This window comes from Globicephala melas, chromosome 12 (assembly GCF_963455315.2).
Source record: "Globicephala melas chromosome 12, mGloMel1.2, whole genome shotgun sequence".
NCBI lineage: Eukaryota > Metazoa > Chordata > Mammalia > Artiodactyla > Delphinidae > Globicephala > Globicephala melas.
The window spans coordinates 60,594,370-60,607,657 of NC_083325.1; positions in this window are offsets into that span (position 1 = coordinate 60,594,370).

The window sequence follows — 13,288 nt, forward strand, 5'->3', positions numbered from 1 at the left end:
AAAAAAAAAAAAAAAAAAAAGGAATCATCCCCATTTCCTACAGTCAAAATATTGATAGAATCTCCCCATCTAAAAAAATGATACAAATGAACTTATTTACAAAACAGAAACAGACTCACAGACTTAGAAGACAAACTTATGGTTTCCAAAGGGGAAAGGGGGTGGGGGAGGGATAAAGTAGGAGGTTGGGATTAACATACACACACTACTGTATATACAATAAATAATCAACAAGGACCTACTGTATAGTACAGGGAACTCTACTCAATACTCTGTAATAACCTATATGAGAAAAGAATCTGAAAAAGAATAAGTATACATATATGTAAAACTGAATCACTTCGCTGTACACCTGAAACTAACACAACATTGTAAATCAATTATAACCCAATATAAAATTAAAAATTTTTTAAATAAAATAAAATAAATAGAATCTCCCCCAAGGAACCAGAATGAAGAAACACCCAAAGTATCCAGGACCAGAAAGCAAAGATCCAGATCCACACTTGCTAATAACATCTAAAAGTTCACTATCTTGGAACGAATACACAGTATTCCACTGCATTAAAGTCATTCTCAAACAGCAGAAACTAAAAATATCAAATGAAATGAAATTGAGCCCAAGAGAGGATATTAAGACTACAAGATTTATTCTCACTCCCTTCTTTCTTCTCCTAATAACACTCAACAGTGCCTGGTTTAAAAGGTAGGGACAGAGCTTTAACAATTCCCAGGTGCCAGAGCTCTCACTTCTATGCACTTCCCAGATCCCCTCCTTGTTCCTTTTCCCCACTCAATCCTGAGAAACTTAAGATACAAAGAGATGATGGCCAGACTCTATATAAAAGCAGAACTGTGACCTACCACCTGCAGCAGCCAACCCAGTTAGACAACCTACCGTCTGCAGTATCCAGTCAAGAAGCCAAAAAATAACCATTGTAACCATCAATCCAAAATGGCCAAGGGTTGATTACTAATTGACAGTTTCTCTAATTTTTGCTCCCACTTCTAACTTAGGACCATCCAGAGAAAGCCAAATATGGCCCCCTAACTAGTCACAGAGGATGTCCCACTTCTAGTTAGCCCACCTAAATTTCCCCATGCCAACAGGGCTTACCTAAAGCATTCCTTTTTTTTCCCCCACTATAAAGCTTTTCCACTCCTCCGCCTGTTTCTTTGAGTCTCTGCCAAAAGCAAATGGTGGTGACTGACTCCCTTGTTATAGGCAGCAAGCTCTGAATAAATTGCCTTTGCCTATTCTCATTCGGATAGGCTTCCTCTATTGATATTTCCACAACCTCAATTCAAGCCCTGGTGCTGAGAGGTGACTCAGAGTTTTCTAATAAACACCCTTCACATCTTGATTCAAACCACAGTTGGCAGATTATTGTAACCAAAAGTTAGTCCTTTTTCATTTGAGATGTCAGGGCCCAGAGGCAAGTGTGGCAACCCAGAGGGCTCTAGACCACAGAAGCCTAGACCCCTGGCTGGGAACTCACAGTCCCCTCTTGGCTCTGCCATTAACTTGCTTTGTGATTTCAGGTTTGTCTTTATGTTTCAATTCCTCCTCTATAAAATGGGAACAAATCCTATGCTCATTCACAGGCTTAGTGTAAGAACAAGACAAAATACAATATTAGGACTGTGCTTTGAAATGGTTACTAATTATGAAATGTAAGATGTTATCACGGACACACGCAGCCCTTCTTTCAACACGCCCTGTTGTCTCAGACATGGGAGAGATCAAATAGGGATAAAAAAGGGAGGAAAAAAAACTGGCTCAAGGCACATTAGCTGGCTGAGTGAGGAAGCACAAGCCAGCCAGCGGCTGGAGCTGGTTCCCAGTCATGTTATTCTATGCTTTCAAACTCCTACACACACCCCATCCTCCGCCAAAATACATAAACCTCTTTGAATTACACTCCTTCTCTTACAGGAGCAATTGACTACAGTTGGATGTGATTTCCCTTTGTTTGTTTTAATTTATGGACGACCAGGAATGCTGCTCCACCTCCTTTTTTTCAAACACCCACCACTCCTCCATCAGAGAACCTCTTCTGGGGTCTTCGTTTTCTGGTAAATTTTTTCGATAAGAATAGTTGTGGTTAGAGGCTGCTCCAAGCACAGCCCCAGGCCCTAAGGCTCATTAAGGACTTTCCCCAACTCAGCCTAAGGCAGTAAATCACCAGTTCTAGGAAGAGTAGGTTGGGTGAGAGGGTGACTGGAGAGCCTTTTAGCTGGCTTCAGGAAGGAAGGCTACCCGGGCCTCATTCCAGGATGACAGCCCCCATAGAGGACAAGAGTTTGAGGAATATAAGAGGGAAGAAACCGAGACCTATAAACACACTTTTCATCTCTCAGCCAGCACCTGTTATTTTGCAAGTAAGCAAGGCAAGAAGAGAACAAACGTTACTCACACATTGCTCAGGAAAGCATCTCAGCTTAGTTTCTCACTTAAAATCCCCAAGAATGACTCTATCACCCTCCATGTAGAAGGCAGGTCTTGACTAAAGTACCCCCTAGAAGGCAAATTACAAGATAACACCTCAATCCTAAGTAGAACAATGAAACTACTTTTGTTTTTTTCCTGATTTCGATATCAGTAGAGAACTGTACTTCTAAAGCTAGCATTTCCCAAAGTTGTTAACATGCACACATCCAACATCAAAAGAGAGAGAGTGTGTGAGTTTAGGAAAAGTTGATTACTTCCCTCTCTTGGAGCATCACAGTGCATATTAGCTTGCTAAATGGTCTGAGATATCCTGCACTGAACAAATGCATTTATCTAAAATACAGCATTTTGCAAGTTTGCTTTATCCCAGAATCCCTTTTTGTTAGGTGTGACCCCTATTAATATTCTGCAGAAAACATTGCTCTCAAAAAAGAAAAGCCTGCATTTGGCCACTTAGATACTGTTTGGCTTGAAGAAAAAGGCAAATTTGCCTCTAAAGTAAATCTTCTCTATGTATGATTTCTCACTAGAGTAATGCTGACTTTCACATGAACCCCAGTCCCTGGATCAGGAACAAGTGGTGGTTACTCTCAACTCTTCTCCCTGCCCTCAGTCCCACCTTCCACCACCTCTCAGCTCTCTTCTACCACATCTCCCTAGTGAAGGCAAGCTGATCATTTCCTAGAGTCCACGTGGCAGACAGCAAAACAATTAAAATGGATACCAGCCAAAGAAATCTGTGAAGCAGATGATAACGTCAAATATACATTCAGAGCATTTTTATGTGGTTCTTAAATGGAAAGAAAGATTTCTCTTCTTTCAATCCTTCTGTTCATAATTTTTAACAAATGGGCTTCTTGGAATAAGCAAATTTAGAGATGGAAGGGAAAGATCTGTATATGGAACTTGAGTTTTAATTAAAGAGAGCATCCCTAAGAAAAAGTGCCAGGAAATTTGCACTGAGGAGACCCAAGTGAGGAACACTTTTAGTTTATCCATGGAAAATTGTTCACAACATATTATTACATGAAAAGGCAAATTACAAAACTGCATATACAGAGTGATTCATTGGTGTAAATGCAGCAGATTCAGTGTTTGCTGAAAGAATAAATATGCATAAAAAGAAGACTGTAAGAGTTTATACCAAATTGACGGTAGTTAGCTCCAAGTGGAAAATTTTTTTTTTTTTGCTTATCTATTTTTTCAAAAATATTTTGAACAATAAAATAATATTTTAGAACTGCTCTAATCTACGACTCAGGTTATCTGTGGAAAAATATCTAAGGATGAAGGAAGCAGTTTCCCTCATGGGCACATGCCTACTTCCTAGCAGGAAGTCCAGTCTTTTTTTTGGAATTACTTTCCCCAATCAGTCCAAAGAATTTCCAAGGCTGTAACCCAAATGTCTACTAGTTGGTAGGTCCTTGGATTCCTTGGGAGCCACAAAGAAAAGGGTGGGGTGTCACATGTAGGATCATGGCTTCGGCCTGCCCTCTTCTGTCCTGCCCTGTTAACCACTGTAGCTCCATCACCCACAGGCCACTACCCACTCAAGGCCAACTGGTTTCCTCTAAACTGCCAAGCTTGGCTGTTCTTCTCCCTCTCCAGACTTTTGGGAAACATCTGCTTCCCATAAGAACTCCTACAGAAGGGATTCCCACACAGAACTGTTGAGTTCCTCTGGTTCTCTCCTCCGTATCACAGGCCATTCTCCATAGGGTGGGCAGGCACCGCAGGGTTTGAAAGGGGGCCTGGTGGTGATGCAGGAATATTTAGGGAGGAAAGGCCATGTCTGGGCTGAAAATCACTTCACCTCTGAACTCTAAGATTTAGGCCTTGATGCTCGGCTTGGCCCAAACTGCCAAAATTCTTCCACACACAGAGTGATTTTTTTTTAAAACAGAGTTTTGTCTCTCTCTTCACTCTGGCTTCCTGCAGACTCCCTAAGTACATCAGAAAACTCAATACATATCAAAACTCCAAAAATGGACAGAGTTCACATGTTTTTCCCAGCAAGACTCTTGGGCTCCCAGCAATCAAAAAAATATGGTTAAATCTCATTCCCTGAATAGGCCACAATAGTTGAGACGTTAAGAAATGCCCCCCCACCTTTTGAAAACCGTCAGAAGATCGATCAGCCCTAAACACAAAGATAATAAGCATAGTATTGCTAATTCCACAGGCCAGCCTGACCCAGTCTTACCTCTGACATGGCCGTAATGCCTGTCATATAAGTGACCATTTGAAGTAAAAGATTTTTACTCAAAATTCCCACTAAGGGCCGGGAGGAGCCTTAGTAATCTCCTCTAACCTCACCATGTTACAGATGAGAAAACAGGCTCGTGGTCACCCCAGCCAGATACTAGTGGTAAAACAGACTGGATTCTAAGCCCCCCAATTTCTAATTCAGTGAAACAGAATACCAAACCCCCAATATTGAAAAATAACATAGTAATAGTGATGTATACATAATTAAAAACAGTTAATCAGCTCAGATCCAAGCTCTATACTAGTTCGTATTTTTGGTTTTCTTTGACAAATGTCATCCTCTTTAGTCCTTGATATTACCCTCTTTTTACAGATAAATACATTGAGGCTGAGAGAAGTAATTTTCCCAGAATCATACAGTTTAGACATGGTGGAGCCAGAATTCCAGCTCAAGTCGTTCTGACCCCAAACCCCATGTTTTTTCTACTACACTAAACTGATCTCATGAAAACCAGGGAAGGCAGAGTAGATGAAAGCTCCTATATTTAAACATAAAGTGGTGATTTATCAAATGGATTTGCAAAGAAAATAAACCTCCGTAAGTGTATTGAGAGGTCCCGAATCCTCACGTTAAAAACCAGTTCCAAATAAACCAGTGACCTGAAGTCACTGAGAAGTCTCAATGGACTTTTCAAAACTACTGTGATCTCTTCATCGATACATGGAAGAGAGAGTTACTATGAAGACTAAGATTGTTATTCTAATCAGCTAACTTTGGGGAAAACATAGTGAAATGCCTATGTGTTGTAGAGGCACTGCAAATATCAAACAGCAACTCATAAAGAAAAATAAAATGTCTTAACCAATAAGTTAAATAATCTTTAATTCCTAAAAACAACTAGAATGTGAGAAAGCACCAATTAATTACGATTTTATAAAATTTAGGCCAAAGAAAGATTATCATATTTTTGCAAACTTCTCTGGTGCACACATACTTTTCAAACTGCCAGATGTGTGCTTTAAAAAAAAAATGGAGAAAAGCTTAACACTTCCCAACACTTGTTGGCTGGAAAGCACATGAATAGATTGTATGTGTGTATAGTGGTTGTGTCAACACATACGTGAGTGTGTAAAGATTTTGTTCTTACTAAATGAGTTGGTTGAGATAAATGTGATTTATTTGAGTGGGTCCATGTCAATGTTGCTCTGAGTGAACAAAAAACAAAGCCCCCAAAATGACAAAAAAGCAAATGCACCTTCTCTTGCTGGAAGCAAGAGAATCTTCTTCCATCTAGGGTTTCTCTCTGATCCAGTCCATACATGAAGTGAAATACACAGCTCAGAGAGAGAGACAAAGAGAGACTATGTGGACACCATCCATATTCTCCTTGCTACCACACGTTTTCCTTTCCTCCTCTTTTCTAAGAGCATTTTCTAAGTAAATTACTGATAGACTTAAAATATAGAAAGTTTAAAGAATACAGAAATAAAAAACAACATCATTCAGAGATAATCACAGTGAACATTTGGTTGTAGTTTCTATTTAGAATACACTGTGTATAACTTTTATTCTATTTTTATCAGTATACCTTGTATGTTTTCCCCACATTTAGATATATTCTATGAAAAGATGATTTTTTTAATAATAGTGTTAACAATTGTATAGCACAGGGAACTATATTCAATATCCTGTGATAAACCATAATGGAAAAGAATATGAAAAAGAATGTATATATATGTATAACTAAATCACTTTGCTGTACAGCAGAAATTAACACAACATTGTGAATCAACTATACTTCAACAAAATAAATTTTTTAAAAATGAAAAAACTAATAGTATAACATATTATCATATGGATGTCTAACAATTCATTAAGCCACTTTGCTATTATTCGATATTTAGGTTGTTTGTAATGTTTTGCTGTTATAAATATAAAGATGTATTAAATACTCTTATATGTACATTTTAATCTACATCCGGAGTGATCTCCTTAAAATTAATTTTGAAAAGTAGAATTATTGGGTCAGAGTTCTATTTTTAAATTTTTTCTTCTTTTTTACTCAACTAACACTTTCTTTTTTAAAAGATTCAAATAATATTGAGACATATAAAAGGAAAAAGAAAACTCCCCCTTTCTGCCCATTCTCATTACTAGATGACTATTTCAGTCTTGAGTTGAGGTCATTCTGCTATTTATACCTTCTGTTGAACATTTTTCTTACAATCTTATTTTCTATATTCATAAAATCTCTCATTCTCTGATTTACTACTTTCTTATAGCTGCCTATTCTTTTTTTTATAAGTGCAATATAGTTTTGGTGGTTTTTTTCCATAGAAAATGGAATTCTTTTAAGGATGGAATTCTTTTTGGTTCTCTGAATTTCCTGTCTCTTCTAGAGTCCACTGATCTGTTTAATCATCTTGGTATTCGTCTTGACGTTGGTTTTCCCCTTATAGCTGGTATTCCTGGATTTCCCACTCATCTCTATGAATGAAGGCTTGGGAAGCTTTATTTGGGTAGCTTTGCTGTTGCAGAGATCTCACCCCACCACCACCCCAAATTGCCTGAATGGGAGGATTGACTGTAGGCTCTCTAGAAGGCTCCAAGATTCTAACAAGGAGCCCTCCCTAGGCAGCAGTTCATGCACGTGTTCATTCAGATCCCAGTGTTTTAACCTGGAATCTATGCCCCCTCCCCCCGCCACCCCTGTGACCTATGGCTCAGTGACAGAGAGTTTGTGGGCACAACTGGCCCCTGTTCAGTAATAATGACCAGTCTATTGCCACACAGTCCCTAAATGTTCTTTGTTCTCTTAAAATTTCTCAGGATCTGCTCTTATCTCCCTGGCCATTTTCTCTGTGTATTTTAGGCTGGGATTTTCTCAACCCTTATCAGTTCAATCCTTGTTACTCTCCATCTTCCAGGAAATTCTTCACGATTTCTGATATGTTGATATTGCCCTTCCTTGTTTTCCTTGACCATGGTGGGTCTAGTCTTTAGTGAATATATTTTTTCTTTCTTTTCCAAGGATTTAGGAGGGGGGTAGAGGTGGTCAAGCATGCCTAAACCACCACATAGATCCAATACATCATACCTTTTCTCTATTGTAAGAATGATATTATTTTACGTTTGATTTTATTCCCTATCAAAACAATCATCATCATTCATATTAAAGCAATTGTCTCAGAAATGTGTTGGATACAAGTACCAGAAAGTGCTGATCCAAATTGACTGTAGACGTAAAGGGACTGCCTTGACCCTCATTACTGAAAGTTTCAGAGGTCATGTGAACTTCAGATGGGGCTTGATGTAACAGTTCCACACTGATACCAAACACTGCCTGCTTAATTGTCATCATCCTAAGGTTTCATCCTCTGATTGGAAGATGGATGCCAAGGGTTTCCAGAGAGACTTACTTTCTTGTTAACATCCAGCAGGAAAAGAGTGTCTTGTCAGACAGGCTTTTTGAGATTTCAAGAAGATTTCTTTCCCAAAGGCCCCTAGCAAATGTCTCTCCACAGCTCATTGGACCAAAATAGGTCACATGAGTCAGTCACTGTGATCAGGGGAAAAGAATGTGCTGATTTTAAACCAAAAAGGGCACACTCCAGATCTGAAGTTGATTGAGGTTATCTGTCCCAGAAACGGAGGTATGTATGAGATGGGGGGCTTGGAAGATGAGGATGGGTAAATTCTGAATAGAAATTAGAGCCTATTACAAAAAAGAATGGGGATAATAAGTTAAAATAGCATATGGCCACCACAGTCATGAAATAACATGAATGTCTACCTAAGAAAAAGCCATCCAAGAGGAAGTAGCAGCACATTTGCATTCCGGAGCTGAGAATCTGCTTCTTCCTGGGTTATGGTTACATTTGCCCATTACGTAAATATTTATTTTCAAACCCGTTTTATATAATAATGTATATATTATCTAAAGAACCTCTCCTAGGAACTTTCAAAAAACATTATATGATTTTTGTATTTTATGTGAACGATTTTTAAGTTAAAATATTTGCAAAGAAGTTTCTAAACTAAAAATTCTGAGGACACAGTTCTCTACAGGACTGCCCTCAGTGAAGACACCCATCATTAGCTTGGGGGTCCCCAGGCCACTCTCATTTCAGACCAGCTGGCTGCAAACTTGGGGGCCCCACAGACTTCCTTGGGTTTAATAATCCACTACAATGAATCACAGAACTCAGGAAACACTATACTTACTGTTTTATTATAGCAAAAGAAATCAGAACCAGCCAAAGGAAGAGCTGCATAGGAATAAGGTTTCTGAAAGAGTTCCAAATGTGAAGTTTCTGTCATCCTCAGGGATGTGTTACCCTCCTGACATTGAAGTGTGACAATACTGAAAGGATACTGCCAACCAGGGAAGCTCACCTGAGCTTTAGTGTCCAGAGATTTTATTGGGGTTTCATTACATAGGCATGTTTGATTGAATAATTGGCCATATGTCTCCATCTCCATCCCCCTCCCCTACGCAGAGGTTAGGCTGTGGTGAAGGTTGGGCTGATGTCATGTAGCTCAAAGTCCCAAACTTCTAATCATACAGTTGGTCTTTTTGGGTGACCAGCCCCCAGCCTAAGTCACCTCATTATCATAAACTACTAGGTGTCATCTGAGGGTCCCACCCCTAGTAACAAAGACACATACCACTCTAGAGATTCCAAGGGTTTAGAGGTTACCTCCCAGGATCCAGAAGCCAGCCAACTATTTATTACACATAGTTCATGTAGATCAGTATATTACTAAAGTTGCATTAAATAAGTTTTATTACTATACTGAATATTTTTAATAAATCAAGGAAAACATCCATCCTTTTGCCATTTAACAAATAAGATAAAATCCTTAATTTAATTATATAATATAAAATATGATTCTCAACAAATAGATTTTAAAATGACTTTAAAAACATTCAAAATGATTTCTAAAATACTGTGTTTGAATTAGGGTCTAAATATTTATGAAACTATAGATTAAATTTACCTATGTTCTGGCATCAAAAACTGTTATTTGACCCAATGTTCAAAATTCTTACATTTCATGTTTTTAAAAATTTAAGATTTTATTTTTTTAAAGACATAAGAAAGAAGACTTTCAAGTACTATTTAGAAACATTTCTCTGCAAATAATTCATTGCAGGGTATTTAACCTTTATTCTCAATATATGAAAAGTCAATTAGTTTTAATCACCAATGTATTTTCTGTTTTTTAACTCTGGAGTTTTTAAATTAATTGTGGGGTTTCTATTATAATGTTGACAAACATGGTGATTCATTAGTTTAATTCATTATTCTAACATGGAATTTCATGCTATCAATGGTAGAAAATAAAAATGAATTATTAATTAAAGGACTGTGGTACAGATTCAGCCATCTATTCTTTTATAAATTGATTGAACTACCAATTGCACTCTTTGTTAATACCTTCTTTTTCTTGCTTTGAAGGATTTCTTTTTTTAAATCAATCTATTGAAATATAATTTAAATACTTTAAACCCATTTAAAGTTTAGAATTGATGACTTTTGACAACTGTATATGCACACTAAACCACCACTGAAATCAAAATATAAAACATTTCCAACACCTTCGAAAGATTCTTCCTTCTCTTCACCCCATCCTCCCCTGATACACTTTTCATTACTATAGATTTGTTTGCCTTTTCTAGAATTTTATATATATATGGAATCATACCATATGCATTCTTGTGTCTGGCTTCCTTCATTCACCGTGACTTGATATTCATCCATGTTATTACATCTATCAGGAGTTCATTCCTTTTATTTATTTATTTATTTATCTGGCTGCATCAGATCTTAGTTGTGACACGCAGGCTTTCAAGCGTGTGGGCTTAGTTGCCCCACGGCATGTGGGATCTTAGTTCTCTGACCAGGGATCAAACCTGTGTCCCCTGCATTGTAAGTAGGATTCTTAAACACTGGACCACCAGGGAAGTCCCTGGAGTTCATTCTTTTTAATTGCTGAGTAATTTTTCATCATATTGATATATCACATTTTGTTTTCCAAACATTGGTGGACATTGGGGCTGGGTTCAGCTTTGGATGATCATGAATAATGATGCTGTGAACATTTGTGTGCAAATCTTTTTGTGCATTTAAGTTTTTATTTCTCTTGGATAAATGCCTAGGAGAGTTATTTGGTTTGTAAGTCAGTATACATTTACCTTTTTAAAGAACTGTGTACTTGGGGACTTCCCTGGTGGCGCAGTGGTTTAGAATCTGCCTGCCAACACAGGGGACATGGGTTCGATCCCTTGTCCGGGAAGATCCCACATGCCATGGAGCAACTAAGCCCCTCAGCCACAACTACTGAGCCTGAGCTCTAAAGTCTGTGAGCCACAACTACTGAGCCCCCGTGCCACAACTACTGAAGCCCACGCGCCTAGAGCTCGTGCTCCGCAACAAGAGAAGCAACTGCAATGAGAAGCCCACACACCAAAACGAAGAGCAGCCCCCGCTTGCTGCAAGTAAAAAAAGCCCGAGTGCAGTAATGAAGATCCAATGCAGCCAAAAAAACAAAAAAGAACTGCGTACTCTTCCAAAATAGTTGAACCATTTTATATTTATATGTGAAAATCTTTTGCTCATTTTTAAAACTGAGTTGTGCATCTTATTATTCAGTTGCAAGATGAAATCTGTATATATTCTGGAACTGAATCAGATATATGCACTGTCAGATATACGCGTTGAAAATATTTTCTCCTATTCCATGGCTTGCGCTTTTATTTTCTTAATGGTGTCTGTGGATGAGCAAAAGTTTTTCATTTTAACGAAATCCAACTTACCATTTTTTTTCTTTTGTGGTTTGTGCTTCATGTGTTCTGAGAAATTCTTGTCTACCCAAAGTCAGAGAATTTTCTCCCATGTTTTCTCTTAAAATTTTTATAGTATTGGCTTTTACAGTTATGTCTATTTTTAATTTTGAGTTAATTTTGTGTATGGAGAAAACAAGGGTTGATGCTTTCTTTCTTCATAGGGAGATTAGTTACTCCAGCACCATTTGTTGAAAATCAGTTAAACATACATATGTAGGACTATTTCTGGACTCTATTCCCCACTCTTGAGATATTTTATTTCTATTGACCTTATATGCCTATCTTTTCACAAATACCATAATGTTAATTACTTTAACTTTATAGTAAGTCTTAAAATCAGGTAGTATAAGTCCTTGAACTTTGTTTTTTTTTTTAATTTGCTTTGGTTCTTTTAGGTCATTTGAATTTCTATGTAAATTTTAAAATCAGTGCTTCAATTTCTGCAAAAAAAAAAACCTTTTGTATTATCCTTTTTATATAAAGTTTGATTCAATTTACTAAATCTTTTCAAGGATTTTTGCAGTTAGGTTTATGAGGGATAATGGTCTGGATTGTTTTTTCTTTATTCTCTTTGTCAGGTTTTTGGTATCGGGGTTACGCTGGCCTCAAAAACTGAGCTGGAACAGGTTCTCTTTTCCTTTATTCTCTAAAAGAGTTTGGGTTATTATTCCTTTGACTATTCCATAGAATTCACCAGTGAAACAATCCGAGCCTGAAGTTTTTTCATTATATAAAGGTTTTTGATAATGAATTCAATTTCATTCTTAAAGAGGCTGTTCAAATTTTGTTTCACCTTACATCAATTTTAGTTGTATTTTTCAAGGAATTTGTCTGTTTCACCTAAAGTATCTAATTTTTTGCCATACATTTGTTCAGAATATTCTCTTATTATCACTTTAATATTTATAATATCTACAGTGATAAATCCTCTTTTTTTCCCAGAATTGGTGATTTATGTTCTTTTTCTTCATCTGTTAGGAGTCTACCCATCTTGTTGACCTTTTCAAAGAACCTTACCTTTGGATCAATTGTTTCTGTTTTGTTGATATCTGCTTTTGTCTTTATTATTTTGTCCCTTTTACATACTTTGGATTTACTTTGCTGTTCTTTTTCTAGTGTCTTCAGGTGGTACCTTACATCATACTATTTTTTCTTTCCTACTCTGAGCATTTAAAACCATAAATTTCCCTCTAAGCACTTCTTTAGCTGCATCTCACAAATTTTGATATACAGTACTTGCCTTATCGCTGAGTTAAAAATATATTCTAATTTATTTTGTGACTTCTTCGAACAATTAATATTTTAAAATATCATTTTTAATTGCAAAATATTTGGGATTCACCCAGATATCTTAATGTTATTGGTTTCTAATTAATTTTACTGTGGTCAGAGAATATATCTGTACTATTTCAGTCCTTGTGAATTTATTAAGGCTTACTGTATGGCCCCAATATCATACACATTGGTGAATAAACCATCTACAATAAAACTAATGTGTATTGTACACTAAAATAAATGTTTATTTTGCAGTTGTTGAGTGAGAGGTCCTATAATTATTAATTAGGTTAAGACAATTAATCATGTGTTCAGATCCTCTGTGTCTTTACAGAGGTTTTTGGCTAGTCATCCTATAAATTCCTGAGAGACAGTTAATAAAATCTCCTACTAAAATTCTGGAATATCTCTCTATATTTATGTCAATTTTTACTTCCTATATTTTGAGGCTGTTTTTAGGCACATACACATTTATGTTTGTTTTCCTTATCATTCCTTTTTA